Below are 27,314 nucleotides of genomic sequence, written 5' to 3'. Positions count from 1 at the left end.
AGAACTGAAGTATAAGTTGGGGTTTAAAGTACTATGAAGGGAGGGAGGGAGGGAGCTATATTTTTCACGTTTTCATAAAATCAGTTTATAGTGTGTTTGTAAATTGGTTGTGAGCTATAAAATGCTATATAAATGCAAGTTGCCTTAATTTTAAGAAGCATAATTGTAAAATTAATTTAACAAGGATTGATCCTAAACTGTTTTTCTCTCACCTCCTACTTCTCACCTTCAAATTAAACAAAATGAGGATTCATTTTTCTGTTCTCCTAAAATGTGAGCTACACACAAGGAAACCAAGCAGATGCATGTGCAGACCAGAGACAAAACTAGAGGAAGACTGAACTCTAATCAGCAAAGGTCTGCAATCCATGACCCTTTCTTCCACCTGTTGTATATCATTCTCAACATTGACTTGAACTGGGGGCAAAAGAATTTTTTCCACCTCTCTTTAAGAAGTGAAGTTTTACCTAGAGATTATCATACTAAGTAAGTCAGACAGAGAAAGACAAATATCATACGTTATCAATTACACATGGAATCTAAAAAAATGATACAAATGAACTTATTTACAAAATGGAAATAGACTCACAGACATAGAAAACAAACTTACGGTTACCAAAGGGGAAGGGTGGGGAGAGATAAATTAGGAGTATGGGATTATCAGATACAAACTACTATATATTAAATAAACAACCATGAACTACTGTATAGCACAGGGAACTATACTCAATATCTTCTAATAACCTATAATGGAAAAGAATCTGAAAAAGAATATATATGTATAACTGAATCACTTTGTTGTACACCTGAAACATTGTAAATCAACTATACTTCAATTAAAAAAAAAAAGAAGTGAAGTTTTTACATAATTCTTAGGATTTGATGGTATGTTCTCTGCCTCAGTATCCCCCTCTTCTCTGTCCCATCTCTCTCTCTGTCTCTGTCTTTGTCTCTCTCTCGCACACACACACATATACAGAGACTTTATCTTGAGATTGTATGAATTATGAATTCTATTTTCCAAATAGAATATCTCATCTTATGCTGAGTCTTCAGCACTTGGAGTTTAGCCTTTATCCTCTTCAATTTCTTGTAGCTGATTTACTGTAGCTGGTTACTGACCTACGATCACTTCAGCTTCCCAGCCAAAACAAAAAAAAAGACTATATTCAGACCCTAAACTTAAGAGCAAGATTTCAACAACTAACAATTATTCTTTCTTTGGGAATCTTGGCATTTTCTCCAGTTACAGAATATGAGTTTCAAATGGAAACTAATGAACCAATCATCCTAATCAGGGTTAATGTCACAATTTAAATGCCAACAATGTTAGTCATTTCACTAGTAGCTACTTTCAATAATATCCCTCCTTTTGGTGCTTGCTAGAGGCAAATCACAAGAGATAACAGATACTTTCCATGTTAGAACAAGGGTTGAAATTGATTAGGAAGTTTCTACACTGAGCACTTGTCCTTAATGACTCTAACCTTTTGCCCTTGACCTAATCCATATACAAGTCAAAGGAAATAAAATGAATTCAAAAGCCTGGAATGATATTGATAATCTTATGTTGCAGATGGTTATATTTGAGAAAGAGAGAATTCAATTAATTCAGTGAAAATATTATAATGCTCTCCACCATATAAAATGCACAGTTTTTAAAAATAATGAACTTTAAAACAAAACTTACGTCTATTGAAATTAGGGTAGTTCCACTTTGGATATATTAACTGCAAAATATACTGATCCATTGACTGAAGAGTAATCTCGCGCTCTCTCTCTCTCTCTCAGCGGTGCCCTAGCTTTGCTAGTGACCTAAGCATGTTTAGTCCACCTATTAAGTAATCAAGGACTGAGAGGATTAGGGATATAATTAAGAAGCTGCTGGAAAGGACTAGAAACAACCATGAGGAAAAAGATGTCATAATGGAAAGTAGAAGAAAGAGGACAAGAAAATAATACTTTAAATGAAGACAATTTGTAGTGCTCACAATCTATGAAATAACTAAAATTGGTTAAAATTGTGTTTGTGTGTGTGTGCGTAAATTGAAATTCAAAATGTTAACAGTGATTATAGGTGAATTTTTATTGTCTTCTTTCTACTTTTTCACTTTTCAAATAGTCTGTAAGTTACACATACTTAATGAGCCCCTACCATACGCCAGATAGTGTTCTAAGCCCCTGACAAGGGTTAACACATTTATTCTTTGTTATAGCCTTAAAGTTAGGCAAGGTAACCATGCCCTTTACGTAGACAGGAACACTGAACAGAGAGTGCTAAGTTGCTTGCCCAGGGTTATGCAGCAGTCAGCTTAGACCAGGATGGCATCACAGAGCCTGAGCTCTTAGGCATCCTTCCCTGTTACCAATTCTTGACTATGCTCTATTTTCATAATCAGAAAAAAAGTTACTTGAAAAGAGGGAACTAGAAAACAGACCGGATACAAGAGGCTAATACGACAGCGAATTTTCTTACATGGAAGTAAATGAGATAATGTCCAAATTCAAAGTTCTAGAGAAACTGTGCAAAGGGGAAGTCTATAAGCTCCTTGAAGACAAAGATGATGTGTTTAAGTTATTTGTAGAATTCCAAGGTGCTGAAACATTCTGCAGGGTACACATGAGGCAGACAACACAAATAAATTGTATATGGGGAGGGATAGCTACTACTCCTTATCCACCTTTAGTTTGACACAGTTAGAGGCCATCTGTTTTTAAATATCCTGTAGAAAAATATTAAATAATTGATGTAATAAAAATATACATTAAATAAGCAGGAAATATTAAAAACATTATATTTCAATAGTGACCAAAATACAATTTTTAAAGAAAAGAATCATCTTAAAACCAAATTAGCTTCAAAAATTAAAAAGAGAATCAGTTCTTTGGAGGAACTTATCATGCTCAAGTCTTTAGCAGCAAAAAAACAAAACAAAAACCAAAAAAACCACAAGAGCCTCTTAAAAGGCTGCAGGACTGAGTTCTATCTCATGACCATTTCATGTGTTTACTTTTCCTTCAAAGATTTCCCTGAACTGAGACACATAATAACGTGTAGTCAATGTAAAAACAGAAATTTTGTGCAATTCAAGAAGACAGAAAGCAGAAGATTGGAATAGAGGAGAAACCAAAGTCAAGAAGGCTGCACCCCTACGCTGGTGCAGGAGAGGTTAATGCATAAGTGAGAACTGGTTTTCCCACTGAGCCTGGAAAACTCTAACTCAGAGTCTTCAGCATCTATAACCAAGCCAGTCATAGGAACTAGCTACAGCGTTCACCTCTTAAATACAGGAGTCGGCCTTTGGGGGGGCCCTAGCACCAGAAAGAGAAATAACTCAGTAAAACACCTAGAGTAACTTCAAGCTACCAAATGGAAACAAAGGTGGGGGGGTGGATACTTAGCTTAAAACAACGGGAAAACCCTCTAATGTGTCCTACCCAAGTTTGCCCCCTGGGACCTCACCTGTATATATGCAAAGGAAACCTCCAGGTACCCTCAGCACCCGTGACCACTCCTTCCACTTAAGAGAACAGCCCACCCTAGGAAGAGTGAGCTCCACTCTGCTAACAAACCCTGGCAGCTTTGAAAGGTGAGCAGCCCAACTCTTTATTCTTAATAGGAGAACTAAGAATAACCAGATATTTAAGGAAAACTAACATGAACAAAAGAGAGGCCCAAGATGAACAAAACGTCTTGTTGATGAGGAAAATAATTAATGTCAGATATAGAAAATAATGTTAAAAAGAAGATATTGCACGTGCAAAGCAGGTTACTATGAAAAAGAAATCATCACAAGATACATAATTTCTGAAATAAAAATAACTTTGTTTGAGAGTTGCATAGAGAAGAGCTGAAAAAAAATGTTATGATCTGGGAGAGCTAAGCAAGGGATTTTTCCAGTTTCTAAAGAAAAAAGAGAATTTATGAGACAATGTTAAAAGGTATGCAGAATAGATTCAGGGGTATAATGTTCAACTGATAAGAGTTACAGAAGAAAGCAAGAGGATGAAAGGGAAAAATAAATAATCAAAGAAATAATAGAAGAAAATGTCCTCCAGCTGACAAAAACTTGAGCCTTGGGAATGAAAGGCCCCAAAATGCTAAAAAGGATAATAAAAAGAAACACATCTATCCATATCCTAGCAAAATTTCTATGTTAAAGATTAAATGAAAAATGCTACAAATACCAAGTAACTTTCAACAAAACAAGAAACAGTCAGCCAATAAACTTCTCATCTGCTAAATGCTGCAAGACAAGAGAAAGGGGATTTGAACATAGAATTCTGAACACACCAAAAGATCAATTAGTGTGATGGCAAAATAAAGACATGTTTGGTCATAAAAGGATTCAAAAACTATTCTACTCCTATATCCCTTTTGAAGGAATTACCCCTCAATTCAAAATGAAAAAAAAGGCATTCAGGGTAGAAAAGAAAACTGATATAGCAATCAGAGTATCAGATAAATCAGTAAAATGTTAAATTACTTGTAACTAATTTCTGATCATGGAAATGAAATTTAAGCCACTAGGAAAGGATTCTTAAAGATAATACCAAACTGGAATGAAATATCTGAGAGGGGATAGGAGATTGTTTAAAAGTGTCCTGAAGATTTTGGGACTTCCCTGGCAGTCCAGTGGTTAAGACTTTGCCTTCCGGGCTTCCCTGGTGGAGTACTGGTTAAGAATCCACCTGCCAATGCAGGGGACATGGGTTCGAGCCCTGGGCCGGGAAGATCCCACATGCCGTGGAGCAGCTAAGGACGTGTGCCACAACTACTTAGCCTGCACTCTAGAGCCCGTGAGCCACAACTACTGAAGCCCACGCACCTAGAGCCCGTACTCTGCAATAAGAGAAGCCACCGCAATGAGAAGCCCGCGCACAGCAACAAAGACCCAACTCAGCCAAAAATTAATTAATTAATTAATTAATTATTTTAAAAAAAGACTTTGCCTTCCAATGCACGGGGTACAGGTTCGATCCCTGGTCGGGGAGCTAATATCCCACATGCCTCAGGGCCAAAACATAAAACAGAAGCAATACTGTAACAAATTCAACACAGACTCTAAAAATGGTCCACATCAAAAAAATCCTGAAAAAAAAAATTTAAAAAAAAATAAAGTAGCCTGAAGATTTTGCTTCGTATGGAGAAAGAGCAATGGATAATGATTAATTCCTGATACTGACAGAAAATATTTTTAAATGTGCTTATTAAAAATTCAGTGGTTACAGTTACTAGGATAAAGATAGGATGGAGAAATTTTAGAGCAGCAATTTTCATTATATGGTCTGCAGACCTCTAAGGGTCTCTTAGATTTCAGGGATCCATAAGGTCAAAACTATTTTCATAACGATACTAAGACATTTGCCTTTTCACTATATTGACATTTGCACTGATGGTACAAAACTAATAGTGAGTAAAAGTTCTGGTTCCTGACATGAATCAAAGCAGTGACATCAAGGTGTCCTTGAGTCACTGTATTCTTAGCAACACACATTCACAATAAAAACAAAACAAGCAAACACAAGAACAAAAGATGCTAGTTTCATCTGAGAATGTCCTTAACGAAGTAGAATAAAATATTAATTTTATTAAACTCAAACTTGAGTACACATCTTTTTAATATTCTGTGTGACAAAGTGGGCAGTACACAGAAAGCACTTCTGTTGCATACTGAACAACAATGATTGCCTCAGGGAAAGTACTTGTGCAATTGTTTAAGTTGAAAATGAACTGGCTGCTTTTTTCATAGAAAGACTAACAGGCCAACATCTACGTTTTCAGACTTGGGTGTTTGGCCAACATTTTCTCAAATATAAACCAAGTGTGAGTCTATCACTTCAAGGAAAACAACTGACAGTATTTGTTGCCAATGATAAAATTTAAACTTTTTAAGAATTTTTGAAAACTTGTTTGCACCACTATTGACAACTTCCTAATACTTTAAGATTTTCTGATGAGCTAGAAAGAGATATTAGTGGATGTGATTTTTTTTTTTTTTTTTTTTTTTTTTTTAAGACTTCAAAGTTTATTAGGGAGTGTGGTATGCAAAGATACTTTTTACTCAGTGAAACCTAAAAAATAGTGTATTTTCCTCTATATATGTACTCATGTGTTCAGTTTACTCATGGTATCTTATGTTTAAGTGTGTATCTGCTTCTCTTTATCTTTTTTTTTTTTTTTTTTTTTAACATCTTTATTGAAGTATAATTGCCTTACAATGGTGTGTTAGCTTCTGCTTTATAACAAAGTGAATCAGTTATACATATACAATATGTTCCCATTTCTCTTCCCTCTTGCATCTCCCTCCCTCCCACCCTCCCCATCCCATCCCTCTAGATGGTCACAAAGCACCGAGCTGATCTCCCTGTGCTATGCGGCTGCTTCCCACTAGTTATCTATTTTACATTTGGTAGTGTATATATGTCCATGACACTCTCTTACCCTGTCACATCTCACCCCACCCCCTCCCCATATCCTCAAGTCCATTCTCTAGTAGGTCTGTGTCTTTATTCCCGTCTTGCCAGTAGGTTCTTCATGGCCTTTTTTTTTTTTTTTTCCCCTTAGATTCCGTATATATGTGTTAGCATACTGTATTTGTTTTTCTCTTTCTGACTTACTTCACTCTGTATGACAGACTCTAACTCCATCCACCTCATTACAAATACCTCCATTTCATTTCTTTTTATGGCTGAGTAATATTCCATTGTATATATGTGCCACATCTTCTTTATCCATTCATCTGTCGATGGACATTTAGATTGCTTCCATGTCCTGGCTATTGTAAATAGAGCTGCAATGAACATTTTGGTACATGACTCTTTTTGACCTATGGTTTTCTCAGGGTATATGCCCAGTAGTGGGATTGCTGGGTCGTATGGTAGTTCTATTTGTAGTTTTTTAAGGAACCTCCATACTGTTCTCCATAGTGGCTGTATCAATTTACATTCCCACCAACAGTGCAAGAGTGTTCCCTTTCCTCCACACCCTCTCCAGCATTTATTGTTTCTAGATTTTTTGATGATGGCCATTCTGACCGGTGTGAGATGATATCTCATTGTAGTTTTGATTTGCATTTCTCTAATGATTAATGATGTTGAGCATTCTTTCATGTGTCTGTAGGCCATCTGTATATCTTCTTTGGAGAAATGTCTATTTAGGTCTTCGGCCCATTTTTGGATTGGGTTGTTCGTTTTTTTGTTATTGAGCTGCATGAGCTGCTTGTAAATCTTGGAGATTAATCCTTTGTCAGTTGCTTCATTTGCAAATATTTTCTCCCATTCTGATGGTTGTCTTTTGGTCTTGTTTATGGTTTCCTTTGCTGTGCAAAAGCTTTTAAGTTTCATTAGGTCCCATTTGTTTATTTGTGTTCTTATTTCCATTTCTCTGGGAGCTGGGTCAAAAAGAATCTTGCTGTGATGTATGTCATAGAGTGTTCTGCCTATGTTTTCCTCTAAGAGTTTGATAGTGTCTGCCCTTACACTTAGGTCTTTAATCCATTTTGAGTTTATTTTTGTGCATGGTGTCAGGGAGTGTTCTATTTTCATACTTTTACATGTACCTGTCCAATTTTCCCAGCACCACTTATTGAAGAGGCTGTCTTTTCTCCACTGTATATGCTTGCCTCCTTTATCAAAAATAAGGTGCCCATATGTGTGTGGGTTTATCTCTGGGCTTTCTATCCTGTTCCATTGATCTATATTTCTGTTTTTGTGCCAGTACCAAACTGTCTTGATTACTGAAGCTTTGTAATATAGTCTGAAGTCAGGGAGCCTGATTCCCCCAGCTCCATTTTTCGTTCTCAAGATTGCTTTGGCTATTCGGGGTCTTTTGTGTTTCCATACAAATTGTGAAATTTTTTGTTCTAGTTCTGTGAAAAATGCCAGTGGTAGTTTGATAGGGATTGCATTGAATCTGTAGATTGCTTTGGGTAGTAGAGTCATTTTCACAATGTTGATTCTTCCAATCCAGGAACATGGTATATCTCTCCATCTATTTGTATCATCTTTAATTTCTTTCATCAGTGTCTTATAATTTTCTGCATACAGGTCTTTTGTCTCCTTAGGTAGGTTTATTCCTAGATATTTTATTCTTTTTGTTGCAATGGTAAATGGGAGTGTTTTCTTAATTTCACTTTCAGATTTTTCGTCATTAGTGTATAGAAATGCAAGAGATTTCTGTGCATTAATTTTGTATCCTGCTACTTTACCAAATTCATTGATTAGCTCTAGGAGTTTTCTGGTAGCATCTTTAGGATTCTCTATGTATAGTATCATGTCATCTGCAAATAGTGACAGCTTTACTTCTTCTTTTCCGATTTGGATTCCTTTTATTTCTTTGTCTTCTCTGATTGCTGTGGCTAACACTTCCAAAACTATGTTGAATAATAGTGGTGAGAGTGGGCAACCTTGTCTTGTTCCTGATCTTAGTGGAAATGGTTTCAGTTTTTCACCATTGAGGACAATGTTGGCTGTGGGTTTGTCATATATGGCCTTTATTATGTTGAGGAAAGTTCCCTCTATGCCTACTTTCTGCAGGGCTTTTATCATAAATGGGTGTTGAATTTTGTCGAAAGCTTTCTCTGCATCTATTGAGATGATCATATGGTTTTTCTCCTTCAGTTTGTTAATATGATGTATCACATTGATTGATTTGCGTATATTGAAGAATCCTTGCATTCCTGGGATAAACCCCACTTGATCATGGTGTATGATCCTTTTAATGTGCTGTTGGATTCTGTTTGCTAGTATTTTGTTGAGGATTTTTGCATCTATGTTCATCAGTGATATTGGCCTGTAGTTTTCTTTCTTTGTGACATCTTTGTCTGGTTTTGGTATCAGGGTGATGGTGGCCTCGTAGAATGAGTTTGGGAGTGTTCCTCCCTCTGCAATATTTTGGAAGAGTTTGAGAAGGATAGGTGTTAGCTCTTCTCTAAATGTTTGATAGAATTCACCTGTGAAGCCATCTGGTCCTGGGCTTTTGTTTGTTGGAAGGTTTTTAATCACAGTTTCAATTTCAGTGCTTGTGATTGGTCTGTTCATATTTTCTATTTCTTCCTGGTTCAGTCTCGGCAGTTTGTGCCTTTCTAAGAATCTGTCCATTTCTTCCAGGTTGTCCATTTTATTGGCATAGAGTTGCTTGTAGTAATCTCTCATGATCTTTTGTATTTCTGCAGTGTCAGTGGTTACTTCTCCTTTTTCATTTCTAATTCTATTGATCTGAGTCTTCTCCCTTTTTCTCTTGATGAGTCTGGCTAATGGTTTATCAATTTTGTTTATCTTCTCAAAGAACCAGCTTTTAGTTTCATTGATTTTTGCTATTGTTTCCTTCATTTCTTTTTCATTTATTTCTGACCTGATCTTTATAATTTCTTTCCTTCTGCTGGCTTTGGGGTTTTTTTGTTCTTCTTTCTCTAATTGCTTTAGGTGCAAGGTTAGGTTGTTTATTCGAGATGTTTCTTGTTTCTTGAGGTAGGCTTGTATTGCTATAAACTTCCCTCTTAGCACTGCTTTTGCTGCGTCCCATAGGTTTTGGGTCGTCGTATCTCCATTGTCATTTGTTTCTAGGTATTTTTTGATTTCCCCTTTGATTTCTTCAGTGATCACTTCGTTATTAAGTAATGTATTGTGTAGCCTCCATGTGTTTGTATTTTTTACAGGTCTTTTCCTGTAATTGATATCTAGTCTCATAGCGTTGTGGTCGGAAAAGATACTTGATACTATTTCAATTTTCTTAAATTTACCAAGGCTTGATTTGTGACCCAAGATATGATCTATCCTGGAGAATGTTCCATGAGCACTTGAGAAAAATGTGTATTCTGTTGTTTTTGGATGGAATGTCCTATAAATATCAATTAAGTCTATCTTGTTTAATGTATCATTTAAAGCTTGTGTTTCCTTATTTATTTTCATTTTGGATGATCTGTCCATTGGTGAGAGTGGGGTGTTAAAGTCCCCTACTATGATTGTGTTGCTGTCGATGTCCCCTTTTATGGCTGTTAGTATTTGCCTTATGTATTGAGGTGCTCCTATGTTGGGTGCATAAATATTTACAATTGTTATACCTTCCTCTTGTATCGATCCCTTGATCATTATATAGTGTCCTTCTTTGTCTCTTGTAATAGTCTTTATTTTAAAGTCTATTTTGTCTGATATGAGAATTGCTACTCCAGCTTTCTTTTGATTTCCATTTGCATGGAATATCTTTTTCCATCCCCTCACTTTCAGTCTATATGTGTCTCTAGGTCTGAAGTGGGTCTCTTGTAGACAGCATATATATGGGTCTTGTTTTTGTATCCATTCAGCCAGCCTGTGTCTTTTGGTGGGAGCATTTAATCCATTTACATTCAAGGTAATTATCGATATGTATGTTCCTATTCCCATTTTCTTAAATGTTTTGGGTTTGTTATTGTAGGTGTTTTCCTTCTCTTGTGTTTCTTGCCTAGAGAAGTTCCTTTAGCATTTGTTGTAAAGCTGGTTTGGTGGTGCTGAACTCTCTCAGCTTTTGCTTGTCTGTAAAGGTTTTAATTTCTCCATCGAATCTGAATGAGATCCTTGCTGGGTAGTGTAATCTTGGTTGCAGGTTTTTCTCCTTCATCACTTTAAGTATATCCTGCCACTCCCTTCTGGCTTGCAGAGTTTCTGCTGAAAGATCAGATGTTAACCTTATGGGGATTCCCTTGTGTGTTATTTGTTTTTTTTCCCTTGCTGCCTTTAATATGTTTTCCTTATATTTAATTTTTGACAGTTTGATTAATATGTGTCTTGGTGTGTTTCTCCTTGGGTTTATCCTGTATGGGACTCTCTGTGCTTCCAGGACTTGATTAACTATTTCCTTTCCCATATTAGGGAAGTTTTCAACTATAATCTCTTCAAATATCTTCTCAGTCCCTTTCTTTTTCTCTTCTTCTTCTGGGACCCCTATAATTCGAATGTTGGCACGTTTAATGTTGTCCCAGAGGTCTCTGAGACTGTCCTCAGTTCTTTTCATTCTTTTTTCTTTATCCTGCTCTGCAGTAGTTATTTCCACCATTTTATCTTCCAGGTCACTTATCCTTTCTTCTGCCTCAGTTATTCTGCTATTGATCCCATCTAGAGTATTTTTAATTTCATTTATTGTGGTTTTCATCATTGCTTGGTTCCTCTTTAGTTCTTCTACGTCCTTGTTAAATGTTTCTTGCATTTTGTCTATTCTATTTCCAAGATTTTGGATCATCCTTACTATCATTATTCTGAATTCTTTTTCAGGTAGACTACCTATTTCCTCTTCATTTGTTAAGTCTGGTATGTTCTGACCCTGCTCCTTCATCTGCTGTGTGTTTTTCTGTCGTCTCATTTTGCTTATCTTACTGTGTTTGGGGTCTCCTTTTCACAGGCTGCAGGTTCGTAGTTCCTGTTGTTTTTGGTATCTGTCCCCAGTGGCTAAGGTTGGTTCAGTGGGTTGTGTAGGCTTCCTGGTGGAGGGAACTAGTGCCTGAGCTCTGGTGGATGAGGTTGGCTCTTGTCTTTCTGGTGGGCACGTCCACGTCTGGTGGTGTATTTTGGGGTGTCTGTGGCCTTATTATGATTTTAGGCAGCCTCTCTGCTAATGGATGGGGCTGTGTTCCTGTCTTGCTAGTTGTTTGGCATAGGGTGTCCAGCACTGTAGCTTGTTGGTCGTTGAGTGAAGCTGGGTCTTGATGTTGAGATGGAGATCTCTGAGAGATTTTTGCCTTTTGGTATTACGTGAAGCTGGGAGGTCTCTTGTGGACCAGTGTCCTGAAGTTGGCTCTCCCACCTCAGAGGCACGGCCCTGATGCCTGGCTGGAGCACCAAGAGCCTTTCGTCCACACGGCTCAGAGTAGAAGGGAGAAAAAATAGAAAGAAAGAAAGAAAGAAAGAAAGAGGCTATAATATAGTGAAGTAAAATAAAGCTATTGTAAAGCAAAGCTATACAGACAAAATCGCACCCAGAAGCATATACATATACACTCACAAATAAAGGAAAAGGGGAAAAATTAATATATCCTGCTCCCAAAGTCCACCTCCTGAATTTGGGATGATTCGTTGTCTATTCAGGTATTCACCAGATGCAGGCACATCAAGTTGTTTGTGGAGTTTTAATCCGCTGCTTCTAAGGTTGCTGGGAGAGATTTCCCCTTATCTTCCCTGTTCGCACAGTTCCTGGGGTTCAGCTTTGGATTTGGACCCGCCTCTGCGTGTAGGTCGCCTGAGGGCGTCTATTCCCCGCACAGACAGGACGGGGTTAAAGGAGCAGCTGCTTCGGGGGCTCTGGCTCACTCAGGCCGCGGGTAGGGAGGTGTACAGAGGAGCCGGGGTGAGCCTGCGGCGGCCGAGGCCGGCGTGACGTTGCAGCAGCCTGAGGCGGGCAGTGCGTTCTCCCGGGGAACTTGTCCCCGGATCACGGGACCCTGGCAGTGGCGGGCTGCACAGGCTCCCGGGAGGGGCGATGTGGAGAGTGACTTGTGCTCACACACAGGCTTTTTGGAGGCGGCAGCAGCAGCCCCAGCGTCTCACGCCCGTCTCTGGGGTCCGTGCTGATCGCCGCGGCTCACGCCTTTCTCTGGAGTTCGTTTAGGCGGCACTCTGAATCCCCTCTCCTTGCGCGCCGCGAAACAAAGAGGCAAGAAAAAGTCTCTTGCCTCTTCGGCAGCTGCAGACCTTTTCCCGGACTCCCTACCAGCCAGCTGTGGTGCGCTAACCCCTTCAGGCTGTGTTCACGCCGCCAGCCCCAGTCCTCTCCCTGCGATCCAACCGAAACCGAAACCCGAGCCTCAGCTCCCAGCCCCGCCCGCCGAGCAGACAAGCCTCTCGGGCTGGTGAGTGCTGCTCCGCGCCGAGCCTCTGTGCGGGAGTCTCTCCGTTTTTTTTTTCTCTGCGCCCCTGTTGCTGTGGAGTCTGCGGTGATCGCCGCGGCTCGCGCCCTTCTCTGGAGTTCGTTTAGGCGGCGCTCTGAATCCCCTCTCCTTGCGCGCCGCGAAACAAAGAGGCAAGAAAAAGTCCCTTGCCTCTTCGGCAGCTGCAGACTTTTTCCCGGTCTCCCTCCCAGCCAGCTGTTGTGCGCTAATCCCTTCAGGCTGTGTTCACGCTGCCAGCCCCAGTCCTCTCCCTGCGATCCAACCGAAACCGAAACCGGAGCCTCAGCTCCCAGCCCCGCCCGCCCCGGCGGGTGAGCAGACAAGCCTCTCGGGCTGGAGAGTGCTGCTCGGCGCCGAGCCTCTGTGCGGGAATCTCTCCGTTTTTCCCTCTGCGCCCCTGTTGCTGTGGGATCCGCGTTGGTAGCTGCGGCTCGCGCCCGTCTCTGAAGTTCGTTTAGGCAGCGCTCTGAATCCCCTCTCCTCGCGCACCAGGAAACAAAGAGGGAAGAAAAAGTCTCTTGCCTCTTCGGCAGCTGCAGACTTTTTCCCGGACTCCCTCTCGGCTAGCTGTGGTGCACTAACCCCTTCAGGCTGTGTTCACGCCGCCAACCCCAGTCCTCTCCCTGCGATCCGACCGAAGCCCGAGCCTCAGCTCCCAGCCCCGCCCGCCCCGGCGGGTGAGCAGACAAGCCTCTCGGGCTGGAGAGTGCTGCTCGGCGCCGAGCCTCCGTGCGGGAATCTCTCCGCTTTGCCCTCCGCACCCCTGTGGCTGCGCTCTCCTCCGTGGCTCCGAAGCTTCCCCCCTCTGCCACACGCAGTCTCCGCCCGCTAAGGGGCTTCCTAGTGCGTGGAAATCTTTCCTCCTTCACGGCTCCCTCCCACTGGTGCAGGTGCCGTCCCTATTCTTTTGTCTCTGTTATTTCTTTTTTCTTTTGCCCTACCCAAGTACGGGGGGAGTTTCTTGCCTTTTTGGAGATCGGACGTTTTCTGCCAGCGTTCAGTGGGTGTTCTGTGGGAGCAGTTCCACGTGTAGATGTATTTCTACTGTATCTGTGGGAAGGAAGGTGATCTCCGCGTCTTACTCTTCCGCCATCTTCCCGAGGACCCTCCGTGGATGTGATTTTTTGCTAATATATCATGAAACATGTTAACATTTGGAAGATCTGAATAACTCTGTCAACCAACATTTCCAAACGTCAATGTCTGACATTGCAAAAATCACACACAGGTAAAAGAGCCACTCAAAGTGCAAAACAGACATAGGGATTTTAATGTAAGAGAGTACAGAAAGTTCATTGTATGATTTCAGTTTCCACATTGCAACTAACATTTAAGAAACTATCACCTGCCAAATTTTGATGCAGTATCCAAGTATCTACAATTATCTGAAAAGGCTATGAAGATACATTTTCCTTTTCCATCTGACTATCAGTGTGAAGCAGGATTTTCTTCATGTATACCTCAACCAAAATAATATTTTGCAACAGACTGAATGAAGCAGATATGAGAATCCAGCTGCCATCTATGAAACCAGACATTAAAGAGAATTGTAAAAATGTAAATCAATACCACTCTTCTCACTAAATTCCTTTGTTTTGGAAATTTTAATTAGTTTTCATTTTTAAATGTTATGTTAATATGCAATGGGTTAATATGCAATCATTATTTTAACTGAATCATAAAATATATTTTATATTTCTCATCTTTAATTTCTAGTATGGTAAATTGTAATAGATATATATAAATAACTCACACAAACACATGGTTTTTAGGGACTTCAACAGTTTAAGAGCGTAAAGCGATTCTGAGAACAAAAAGTTTGAGGACCACTGTTCTAGAAAATCACTAGAGAAAAAATAATGGAAAAAAGAAATATTGATCAATGAAACAAAAGTAAGCAAAAATAAAAATGATGACATAACATGGGAAAAATAAGACCTTACAATTTCAGCATTGCAATAAGTAAAAATGAGTTAACCCTACTTTTAAAAGAGATTTTTTCAAACTGAATTTTAAAAAGAAAGGAGTATTCTTTTTATGCACCCATGATACATAAGAAAATTGACCCTGTATCAAGCCATTAAGCAAGAATATCCATTTCAAAGAATTCTTATGAAACCAACTAAATTCTCTGACCACAGCATAATTAAATTTTAAGCCAATAACAAAAAGATGAACTTTAAACACCATATGTTTAGAAATTATAAGATACTCTTCCAAATATTCATAGATCAAAAAAAATCAAGGGAATTTAAAAAATTAAAATAGAATAATAAAATACATCCCACATGTTATGGGATATAGATAAATCAGCACTTAGAGGTAATTTCATAGCTTTAAATGCTTATACTAGAAATGAACAAAAGTGAAAGTTAAAGAGCTAAGCATATAATATATTAGAAAAAAATAATAGAATTAACCCAAAGAAAGAAGGATATACTAAAGATAAAAACATAAATTAATGAAGTAAAGGCATGAGAGAAAGGGCAACTTAAGACAAAAGTTGGTTCTTTGAAATGACAAAGAAAACTAACAAACTGGCAAGGATAATCAAATATTAGGGAAATAAAGGAGACAACTTCAGATGGAGCACAATAAAAGAGAATACCTTGATGTTAATAAATTTGAAACTTAGACAAAATGGAAATATTTCTAGAAAAATGTAAATAATCAAAACTGATTCAGTGGAGAAACCTGGCAGCCACTATCTTAACCAAGCGATAAAGGTTAATATCATGAGTGATGTCAGGAACACCGTGACATGATATGATGAGAACACTTCACCTCTGTGGCCCTCTTTGCAAAAATCCGCAACTCCAGGCTAAACGTGAGAAAAACATCAGACAAACCCAATGGAGGGACATTCTACTAAACTCCTGAGTCTGGATGACTATCACATCAACCATGTTAAAACTAATAATATGTGAGTAAATGTACAACATTTAGACAGGAGTGTGTGTGTCTTCCAGCAACTTGTCCTCTAATCTTTTTTTTTTTAATTTTACACTTTATTTATGTTATGAAACATAGGTTATGAAACAGAAAAACAAACAAAAATAGAAGAAAAGCAACTTTTGGAGGTGAAACTGTGAGTGATTTGCCTTCAGTAATTCTCCTTTGATTTTGCTTATACAACTGTATATGAATGGAAGCAAAGACCATCTAGCTGACAGAGAGAAGTACTGTGCTTCTATAAGCACTCTGTAACTTTGGGGGAACTAACGAGTTTGGGCATTTCCTTTCTGTGGCATCCAGAATTCTTATTTCCCTTTCTCTGTTCCAGACATAAAAGCTGATCACAGCAACCATTATATAATTCCCCACTCTAAAGCACGAAGCTTCCACTGTGTGCCTTTCTCTTTCTCCCTTCTCCCTGTTTTTCTTTTAAAAATAGATTTCTACTCTGTGAACCCTCCCAGTTTATGACCAAAAGGCCTACTTAAGAAAGAAATGAAACTCAAAAGAGCATCTTGTATTTTATGCAACTTAAATTCCAAAAATACTCAAAGCTAGATATAATTTTTTAAAATTTATTTATTTTATTATTATTATTATTATTTTTTGGCTGTGTTGGGTCTTCGTCGCTGTGCACAGGCTTTCTCTAGTTGCAGTGAGCGGGGGCTACTCTTCGATGCGGTGCACAGGCTTCTCATTGCGATGGCTTCTCTTGTTGCGGAGCACGGGCTCTAGGCGCACAGGCTTCAGTAGTTGGAGCACGCAGGCTCAGTAGTTGTGGTTCACGGGCTCTAGAGCACAGGCTCAGTAGTTGTGGCACACGGGCTTAGTTGCTCTGTGGCACGTGGGATCTTCCCGGACCAGGGCTCGAACCCGTGTTCCCTGCATTGGCAGGCGGATTCTTAACCACTGCGCCACCAGGGAAGCCCTAGATATAATTTTTATATATGGGTATTTACAAGGATTGCCGATGGTCTGAGGTACAAGTTGTTTTTGTGTTTATAAACAGAATCATAGCATGTAAGTGCTGAAAGAAATCTTCATGATTACTTTCCTCAAACTTTTCGTTTTACAAATGGGGAAACTGAGGTCCAGAGCGATCATACCACTTCCTTAAGACTACACAGGTATCTTTGTTAACATCAAAATGATTAGGGGCTTCCCTGGTGGCACAGTGGTTGGGAGTCTGCCTGCCGATGCAGGGGACACGGGTTCGAGCCGTGGTCTGGGAGGATCCCACATGCCGCGGAGCAACTGGGCCCGTGAGCCACAACTACTGAGCCTGCGCGTCTGGAGCCTGTGCTCAGCAACAAGAGAGGCCACGACAGTGAGAGGCCTGCGCACCGCAATGAAGAGGGGCCCCCACTCGCTGCAACTAGAGAAAGCCTATGTACAGAAACAAAGACCCAACACAGCCAAAAATAAACAAATAAATAAATAAAGTGTAAAATTAAAAAAAAAAAAAAGATTAGAGGACAAGTTGCTGGAAGACACATACACTCCTGTCTAATTTGAAGCACTTTGCGGACACAAAAACGCTCTTCTATTTGAGGATAAAGTGGAAATTACATGCATATTCAGGCAAAAGGTTCCCTCCTCCACCCACCCTCTCCCCTTAATCTCCCCCTCAATTAACTGAACAACCTCTCTTGAGCTCCTACTGTGCAACAGGCACTGATCTAGGTGCAGGGGATACAGTGGTGATCAAGCGAGGCAAAGTCTCTGCCATTTGCTCATTCATTCATTCAAGTAATCTTACCACCAGAGCTTCCTCTAGAAGCTAAGAAAAATCTCATACCAGTGCTCACACTTTGAGGTCCTCTTATAACAATAGGCTCTCACTGTTAGATATATGAGTCCAGGTATAAAGACGTAATAGAAAATTGTATCATAGAGGGCATGGATTTTCATATACTGGAGGCACTTCTATTTATAAATCTTGGACATTAAAAATACATTGATTCAACAAGCTTGAGTGCTTACTGTGGGCTGGTATTGCTCTGAGTACTGGGATACAGTGAGGAAAAGACAGACCCAACGCCCTGGTGAAGCTTTTACAGAAGAATACACAATTGTAGATGTGACAAGTGTTAACAAAGAAAAAGCCTGGGGTGCTATGAGAAAACATGTCCCGGGGGTTCCTGTGGTGGCCACGAACACCTCACGTCCTCCAACCACAGAAAGCGTTATTGATCAAGGAGCCCACTGCTGACTCTGAAATCAACCACATTTGTGTGGAGGCCACACTTCCTCACAGCTCCTAGGCAGTGATGACACATGGCAGGACTAGGAGGCCAGGCCCAACCTGGGAAGGCGGGGGACTCCTCTGATGGCTGACTTTGGCCTGAAGACTCCCGGTGCCCTTGCCGAATCTTCCTGCGATTGCAAGCAGCTGTAGAGGCTTCCACTCAAACGTGCCTTCCCTCTCTCCTTCCCTCGGAGTCAGACTTGGATCATGGTCTGACAGCCCTTCCCATCTTTACCAGTTCCCTCCCCATTTTTTCACACAAGTGGTTACCCTAATAAAATCCTTGTATGTTTAATCCCATCTTGGAGTCTTCAGCTTGGAGAGCCCAGACTAACACAGATCTAATTTAGATTGAGATGGGGCTGCATAAGAGTGGATTACTGGGGAACTGACCCTTAAACTGAGCCTTGAAGGAGGAGGAACTAGTCAGATGGAAAAAAAAGAAAAGGAGAGGTGAAGGAGTGCATGACAGGAACAGCATGCACTGAGGCAGCGTGGAGTTTCTTCCAGTTGAGGAACTAAATGAAGGGCAGTGTAGCTGGAGCATAATGTTTCAAGAAGGAAGAGAGCAGTGTCTGATGAAGCTTAAGAGATAGGCAGAGGCCAGATTATGCAAGGATTTGCAATTCACTTTAAGGATTTTAAATTTTATTCTAAGTGCATTGGAAAGGCAGGCAGGGTCTTTAGCAACAGACCAACTTCAAATGTGTGTTTTAAAAAGAGCACTCTGGCTGCAGTGAATGGATTAAAAAAAAAAAAAAAAAGAGGTACTAGGAGATCAAGAAAGACGCTACTGGGACTTCCCTGGCAGTCCAGTGGTTAAGACTCTGTGTTCCCAATGCAGGGGGCACGGGTTCAATCCCTGGTTGGGGAACTAAGATCCCACATGCCATATGGCATGGCCTAAATCAATAAATAAATACATAAAAAGAAAGAAAGAGGCTACTGAAATTGTCCAGGAGAGAGATAAATTAAGGATTATTTTCTACCTAATGAGAAAAAAATCATTTTCATAGGGTTTCCCTTAAGAGTACATAGCCCTTTTCCTTATCTGAAGGCATTCAATATTTTATGCCTTATTCTTTATTTAGGTATAAGTCTTAACTTCTACTATCTTTATGCAAGTGGATATTATGTCTTACTCAATTTGTAATCTCACATAGCATGTGAGTTAGTCTATTTTCTCCAAAATTAACAGAAATACTCAATGGTAAAAACATTAGAATCCAGGGCGCAGTGGTTAAGAATCCGCCTGCCAATGCAGGAGACACAGGTTCGAGCCCTGGTCCGGGAAGATCCCGCATGCTGCGGAGCAACAAAGGCCGTGCGCCACAACTACTGAGCCTGCGCTCTAAAGCCCGCACGCCGCAACTACTGAAGCCCATGCGCCTAGAGCCCGTGCTCCACAACAAGAGAAGCCACCACAATGAGAAGCCCACGCACCGCAACGAAGCATAGCCCCCACTCCCCGCAACTAGAGAAAGCCCCCGAGCAGCAACGAAGACCCAACGCAGCCAAAATAAATAAATAAATAAAAATAAATAAAGTTATAAAAAAAAAATTAGAATCCAACTCCATCTGTAATAGATAAGGAAATTAATCAGAGATCCACATTACACAAGGAAGTAATGGGAAAGCCCATACAAGGTCCACACTAAACACAATGAATACACAAGATGTCCCTTCTGCAAAACAAAATAGGGCATGTGAATGGGTTAGCTATACAACAAACTTGACCTAAAACAAAAATGCTAGAAATAACAAAAATCAGTTAAACTTTAGTTTGCCTTATTAGAATTTAGAAGGGCTTCTAAAAACACTATCAGGAAAATAAGAATCAAAGTTATTCCTTTGGCCTTAGATCTGTGCTTGAAGTTAAAAATTAATTTTAAAGCTGTACATGTTACGTGAATGTATGAATATGTGAATGTATACATACATGAATCTTTATACATACATACTTACGGTTGGGGTTGGTTATGTGACGTGGGTGAAGGGGAGTAGGGTGGAGAGAAGCGGCAAGAAAAGGAAAGAGGAAGGCACAAGAAACACTGTGTATAATATGATCACACTCAAGCATTTACATAAATTACGTGGGTATGCAAAATTATGCACATGTAAAGAAATTTTACAGGAAGAAAGGAAAGAAGGAAAGGAGAGAGGGATGGTGGGAGGGAAGAAGGAAAGAAGGGAATTGAAAGAATTTCACTTCCAATAAATGATACTGGGGCAAGTAGTTGAGGTGTTTGATTTCATTTGTGTATTTACTTATTTAAATAAGACTCTTACTTGAAATCATTACAATAAATCCCAGGCAATTCTTTAGTTAAGTTTAGTATTCAACTACATATACAAAAATAGCTTGAATACCAGCTTAGGAAAACTCTTTAAGAGAAATCATTATCTCCCCTATCAAACTTTAGGAGAAACGGCAAGAACTTGGGGTATTTCTAGTCTGGGAGAAAAGAGAAGAAGAAACACAAAATGATCTCAACCATGTAGAGGTAGCTGTCGTTGGCTAAGAGTGAATCATTCTGTACTGAAGGGACATTGATAGAAGGATAACATGTTGTTTTGATGACTAGGCAGGGAGGCACTGGCAGAAATGTCTTAGAAAGGACCAGGAGCCTGCAGAATGGATCTTGGGAGCAAACACGGGGGAGAGACAGAACCAAGTGAAGAGGAGACTCTGTGCAGGCATCACTTATAAAACCATACTTATAGTTTTCTAATGGGAAGAGTCACATGTAAGTATAATAAGTACTGATTAGGAGCAGGGCAATATGTGATGCAGGTGTCTCCACCTTGGCGGAAGATGTGCAGGAGAGTTCAGAAAGGGCCATGCTCTACGGTGGACAAAGCACGAGATCACAGGGCATGAGCCCGTGTTGTAAATAAAGAAGACCATCTTGAGCCTGGAAGTTCTAGAACATTTAGGATTCTACAGACACATTGACTCTTCTGCTGGCCATGTGACAGGGTCACAAGATGTTGGTGAACCCAAGTTGCCTTGCCTCTTCTACCTGGTTTCACCGCTGCGTGAAAATGTGCAGTTCTAGTTCCCAACCTTAGTCGCTCCAAGCGGACGCTAGACAAACTCGTGTCAAGCCCATTAGAAAGAGGCGGGGTTGCACGCGGCAGAAAACTTTCCAGAAATTGTAGCCGCTTAATTGCAATGCTTGTGAAACTTGTATCAGACTACTTCACATGGACGTGGAAGTCTGAAGAAAAGACAAATATCAGCGTTGTACGTTTTATATTATTTGACCTTCTTCAACCTTTGTCTGCTTTGTCTGCCTTGTCACTGAGGAAAGTGAGCATTTTTTAAAATTACACAGACTCCCCAACAAGTGTTAGAATATTGCCCAATGAAAGTGTCCTGCAGAGCTCAGTCCAACGCCGTGAGCAGCCTGGTTTCTTTGACAGAAAGAGGCCACTGGAGTGACAGCACAACCCTTTGTCCCAGTGGCTTCTGCAACCTGTTGGGGTTATAGAGGCAGCTGTCTGGACAGTCCCTGCTGACTTCATCCTGGATGCTCTGGTCCAGCCAGAGAGGTCAGGGGAGTGGAAGAAGGGGCTAGCACTAAATACCCCTGGTGGTGAAGAAAGACAGAACTGAAAACAAAATGGTAGATAAATGCAGCAAGACCCTCTGGAGGAGGGAATACCGGGGAAGGGGCAGGAAGAAGCCTGTCGAAAGCTCCAGGTGACGTTTCATGACAACCTTCCACTGTGAACTATGAACAGTGGTGCCAACACTCTCAGGTACCCTTTTCTTTCAACCCTAGTGACCGACGGGAGTGAGAATGGAAAGGATGTGAACAACCAAGGCAACTGTCTCCAGCAGAAACAGAAGCCCCAGGACCCCAAGGTCAAGTAGGGGACAGACCTAAAACCCAAAGGCAGGATAGAGAATGCCTTCCTGCAGATGTGGAGTGAACTCGATACAGAACATTTAAGCAAGTCACTCAGAGGCTACACAAGGCCAAGCTGAGCTTTCCCACCCTGCCCCATCTTCAAATGCCCAGGCTTTCAATGATTTCCAGCCTTGAAAGGGCATGCAAACATGTCTCAGATGGCAGAAAGACAGTAAAGAAATCATTCATTTTGACTACAGCATAACCAAAGAAGGTCTCACTAGAACATATCAAGCATAAACAAGTCAAAAAGAAATGGCATAGCAATAGGGCAAAAAATACTACAGGAAATCAAATAATAAAAGAACACAGCATGCATAAGAAAACTAAATTAATCAACCCCCCCCCCAGAATCTCAGAAATTGCTTTATACTATAAAACATAATAACATGAATTCAAGAAAAAAGAAGTGCACATTTGATGGCACAACAGAATTAGGTAAAAAAGGGAAACTGCAGAGCTAAGAAAAGAGAGACCAAAACAACAGCATTATAGACCAAATAATACCAGGGGAACTGAAAAAGGAATTAATGACAAGAAAGGCTTGATAATCACAGTGAATGCAGAAGAAAAAAAGAGAAATTAGAGGCATTAGATAATAGATAATCAGGGACAAAGAGGAACAAATATGGAGATAATAAATGTCCCTGAAGCAGAACACCAAACAAAGAAAAGACAAACACTATTCAGTTATAGTACTGAGACTACTCGTTTAATGTGGCAGGATGAACACCTTTTCTGAAACCCCATTAAAACGATAGTTAAAGAGGCCAAAGGATTTGGGAGAGGAGATGACATTGTATCAGCTTTATAAATGGGGGAACTGTACATCAGAAGAGTGGCAACTGGGCCAGCAGAGTGGAGTGAGAGGAAGCTTCAATGCGTGTAGAGGGCTCTCCAAGCAGGAAGGCAGACAGAAACACAGAGTATGAAGGGCTGAGCAATTGCAAGCCGTTAGGGACCTTAGAATGTGGGAGTGTGGGGAGTGGCTGGAAAAGGATTCGTTAAAAGTACGTAAAAGAAGAAACACCCCCCCCTCACCCAGATCTCTTTTCCCACCTCAAATCGCCAGGCTTCTACCTCTCCAACATCCTAGCATGGATGGAAGGCTAATTCCCTGGTAACACTGAACTCAAAAGGCCCAGGGTTTGGGAGCATCAAGCGCAGTAGAAGGAGAAGGTAGAGGCTTTAACTGAAAAGAGAGGGTTTCAGTGAAAGGACAACATAATCAACCATGAGACTCCCCTCTCCCCACCAGTTTCCAAAATCCCATCCCATACCTACAACCAGAAAGGCTTCCCTGGAGACAATCACTAGCTCCAGAGGTAAGTCCTAGAGATACTGACATTTGGTGGTAACACAGAGAAAAGGGTCACTGGCTGATCACCACCTAGAGAAATGAGCCTGCAGTCCACAAGCCGGCCCTGCCCGCCCATCACACACACGAAGCTTCCAGTCACCGACTGCATAGCTGTTCCATTCAGCTATTGAACAGCCCAATGGAGAGGCAAGGATCATGAAGATTAAAACAAAAGCAAGCTAGAAAACACAAACAAGAAACTTCAGGGGATAGAGACAATGCAGAGAACAGAGAAAGACAGAGACAATGCAGAGAACAGAGAAAAATATGTAACACCCTCAGAGAGATAAAAAGAAGCTGCTGCATCTATGTAGTTTAAAAAAAAAGAAAAAAAGAAAAAAGGAGGCTGTTTAAAAGAGAGAGAGAGAGATAGAGAAAGCCAGAATCTTATAAATTAAAAAAAGGATGACTGAAATGACAAAAATTCTACAGAAGGGCTGGATGATAGAGGCAGGGACAGCTCCAGAAAACAGAATACATAAAAGACAAAGATGGACAACAGGAGAGAATTATGAGCAAATTATAAAATCGATCCAAGAGGCCCAACATGAGAATAATATGAATTCTGAAATGAGAGAAGAGAGAACTTAATGGGAAGTAATTATTACAGAAATAATATTAGAAAATTCCCCAAAACAGAAGGACCTGAATGTCCAGATCAAAAAGTCCATGGAATACCAAATACAAAAAAAGTGAAAGGAGAAAAGAATGACTAACGCATAAAACTTAACGAAATTTCAAAAAGCCAAGGATACGAAAATGATTTTAAAAGCTTCCAGAGAGAAAAAAAGTCACATATAAAGGATCAGCCTCGGCTCCCCCGGTGGCGCAGTGGTTGAGAATCTGCCTGCCAATGCAGGGGACACGGGTTCGAGCCCTGGTCTGGAAAGATCCCACATGCCGCGGAGCAACTAGGCCCGTGAGCCACAACTACTGAGCCTGCGCGTCTGGAGCCTGTGCTCCGCAACAAGAGAGGCCGCGATAGTGAGAGGCCCGCGCACCGCGATGAAGAGTGGCCCCCGCTCGGCGCAACTAGAGAAAGCCCTCGCACAGAAACGAAGACCCAACACAGCCAAAACTAAATAAATAAATACATTTATTAAAAAAAAAAAAAGAAGGATCAGCCTCTTCGGATTCTAGAAACAACTGAAGCAGGGCCCTTCAAATTCTAAGGAAAAGTTAATTCCAACTTAGAAGTCTGCATCTCACCAAACTATTAGTCAAGGGTGATGGTAGAAAAAAGTACATTAAGATAGGCAAGGACTCGAAAACATCACCTCCCGTTCATGGACCCTTTCTCCGGAAGCTACTGGAGGCAGCGAGGGGCGACGCCTCGGACGAGTCACGGCGGTCCTGCTCCAGCAGCTTCCGAGTCTCCTGGGCGACCCGCGAGCTGGGCCGGCGGGGGCCACCCCCGGTGCGGGCGGGAGCGGTGCCCCGGGCCTGGGCGCAGCCGCGCCGCCTGCCTAGGGGCTGCCGTGCCTGCAGCCGCAGCGGCGGGAACGCGGGCCCCTCGGCCAGTAGGGGAGGCGGCGGCTGCACTTCGCTCAGCGATAACGCCCCCGTGGCACACCCCACCCTGAGCACGCAGCCCGCGGTGGCGACCCACCCCTGCCACCCGGCCCCGGTTGGGGCCCGGTGGCCCTCGCTGGGCGGCTGCGGTGAGGGGCGCCCCCTGGCCTCCCTGGATGGCCCCGCTCCTCTGCTTCGCCGGCCCCCCACTGAGGATCCCTGGCCCGCTCTCCTCGGTTCTGAGGGTCCCAGCGGGAAGCGGAGCCCGGCGAGTCAGAAGGGGCTGGTGGGACCAAAGGAGAGCCAGCCTCAGGGAGCCCCAAGGAGGCACCCCCACATTTCAGGCGCCCCTAGACCTCAGCCTCACCCCCCAGAACAGCCCAGGACATCCCTTGCTTGGACAGCAATGCCGCTGAGAGTGGCACCCCACTGTGGCCACCGGCAGCTGGGCTGCCCCTGCTGAGGAGCTCCGGGGCCGGGCGGCCTGGACCCTGACGGAGCACCGGTCCCCGGGGGGCTAGCGCCCTCTGGATCCCAGCCTAGGATTCAGTAACCCAGACTCCGGCCTGTGGCGCTATCCGGTGGACCACAGAACCCAGTGGCTCTGGCTCCCACATCTGAACACTGACCTCCGGCTGCCTTAGCCAGAGCACCAGAACTGAGTGGCCCAGACCTTTGACCCTGACCCCCCATCTAGTCCGAGGTCTGGGCTCCCCAAACTGAGGCAGACAAGCTGCCAGCCAGGCCTAAGAGCCCAAGCACGGGCTGGTCCGGAGCCCTGCCCAGGACTGACTTGGCCCCTGGGCCTACACTGCCTGCGGGGTTAGCGCCTTGCCCTGGACCTGGGGCTGAAATGTGAGAAGGGCAGTTTCCTTTTTGCTTTTTCTTTCCTTTCCTTTTCTCTCTCTCTCTCTCTCTCTCTTTTTTCCCCATGCTTCAGAGACACAAGAATTAATAACTCTTTTTTATTTTGGTTAGCAAAAGAAAAAAAATCTTTATCTTCATGGTTGGAAGTCAATAGATAATACCTTAAATGGATAGATGGAGAAATGGAAGTATTTATTACTGAGACGTATGGGGCTAAGTGCTAAAGCAAAGAGTGGAGCATAGCTGCCTCTGGAGACCAGAAACCAGCGAGCAGAGCGGGTCTCAGGAAACCACTATTTTTCTCAAGCCCTTTTAGTATTATTTGACATTTTAAACTAAATACATTTCTTTGATAAAAATACAAAATAAGTGTTAAGCAAATGCTATGTGGGTCCTATGAAACATATCTGCAGCCCAAAGGCAGCTCATGATTGCCAGTTTCACCCACTAAACTACCAAGCATCTGGCGAGAGCAAGTAGGCAAGGAATCTCCTGAGAAGGAGGTCAGGACCACTATCTGTTCCCTTTCAAGAGGCAAGGAAGCATGATGACTAAATTCAGATGGGGTCACCCGACCACAGGGGTTCCAACCCCAGCTCTGCTGCCTGTCATCTCTGGGACCCTAGGCAGGTCACTTAACCTCTCTGTGTCCCCGTTTTCTCATCAACCCTCAGAGGTTTGACTGAGAAGTAACTGAGTTCATACATGTAAAGTGCTTAGAGTAGTACCATGGCTCAATAAGTATAATACCTATATTAGCTAGTAACGTCATTTTAAGGTTCAATAGTATTAAGCCGCCTCTAGTAGACTGCAGCGCCAATGCCAGTCAGCTGGCAAGTGATACCAGGAGTTTCTAGTGGGAGCCTCACCCAAAGGACAGAGGTTGTTCAGGCTGATGCCTTGGATGCAATCACCAGGTCTTCCTGAGCGCCCTACCTGCCAGATGCTGGAAATCCTCATGTCCCAGCCTCTAGCACTATGGGCACGCATGGGGGGAAAAGAGGTCGTGTCTGAGAACACAAACTGCCTCGCGTGTAACCTGAATATTTAGTGACCAGCAAACAACATGCCTTGGTTTTCAACAGCAACTCCAAAGGACCACAAAAGCAGAAAGTGCAGGAGAGATCAAGGCTCCCTGGCCTGATCTCACAGGATCATTTTCCTGTGAAAATAATATTATTTCCTATTCTTTTTCTTGTAACCAAGACTGAAACCTTGACCTAAGTAAGTCACTATATTCATGAACTTAATGAAGAGACAGGACCCTAGGAAAGGGAGAGGGAGAGGGAGAGGGAGGGGGCGGGGTGTTGGACTGCTGAATTTCAGGATTAAAAAGAGATTTTTTTAATTTGTAAACAAAGCTCATGAAGTAGGAAGAGTGATTACACACATCCCAACCACATACGTAAGTGTGTGTATGGAGAGACAGAGGGAGGAAGAGGGAAAGAGGAAAGAGGAGGGGGAGACGGTAGGAAGAGGAGGAGCAGGGGGTGGAGAAGGAGAGAAGAAGAGAGAGGAAAGGACGGGGTAGGGAGGAGGGGGAGGAGGGCAGAAATGGTACTCAAAGGTTGAGACTTGCTCCCTCAGATGTAAACACC

At 42.0% G+C, this 27,314-nt stretch overlaps 1 protein-coding gene across 5 annotated transcripts in view; it reads right to left on the bottom strand.

Moving 5' to 3' along the window:
- The window catches only part of GRHL2 (grainyhead like transcription factor 2), a 175,604-nt gene that overhangs the window by 126,119 nt on the left and 22,171 nt on the right, over positions 1-27,314 (bottom strand). Inside the window, exon 1 of one of the 5 annotated variants that reach the window (XM_082434308.1) lies at positions 14,186-15,791. The exons of the other annotated variants lie outside the window; for them this stretch is intronic. The gene's annotated coding sequence lies outside the window, so the exon portion shown is untranslated. Of the gene's footprint in view, positions 1-14,185; positions 15,792-27,314 lie in introns of those variants that run through there. 5 annotated transcript variants of the gene reach the window in all.

This window comes from Balaenoptera physalus (genome assembly GCF_965194825.1).
Source record: "Balaenoptera physalus genome assembly, chromosome: 17".
Taxonomy (NCBI): domain Eukaryota; kingdom Metazoa; phylum Chordata; class Mammalia; order Artiodactyla; family Balaenopteridae; genus Balaenoptera; species Balaenoptera physalus.
The sequence above is the reverse complement of the archived record's forward strand: the minus strand, read 5'-3'. Positions and strand labels throughout refer to the sequence as shown.